Consider the following 352-nt stretch of genomic DNA (forward strand, 5'->3'; position numbering starts at 1 on the left):
TAATTTGTGTGTATATTTATAAGTTTACACACATATTTGGATACATTTCAATATTTATTGTGGTTTTTTTAATAAATTTTGAAATAAGGGTATTTTTAAAAAGTGGTATGGAAAAAGGTATTTTTTATAAATTAAAAAGTAAAAAATTTGATATTTATAAAAAAAATGTGTAAGCTTATATATTTAGACACAAATTATCTTTCTATGTGTGTAAATTTTAAATACCATATATATACCTTTTAAAAACCTTTTAGAAATTATTTTAAAATATATAAAAACTTTGTAAACCTTATAAAAAAACTTATAAAAGTCTTATAAATGCCGTTTAGAACCTTTTTAAAACTTTATAAAT

The sequence above is a fragment of the Capsella rubella genome, unplaced genomic scaffold, assembly GCF_000375325.1.
Source record: "Capsella rubella cultivar Monte Gargano unplaced genomic scaffold, Caprub1_0 scaffold_9, whole genome shotgun sequence".
NCBI lineage: Eukaryota > Viridiplantae > Streptophyta > Magnoliopsida > Brassicales > Brassicaceae > Capsella > Capsella rubella.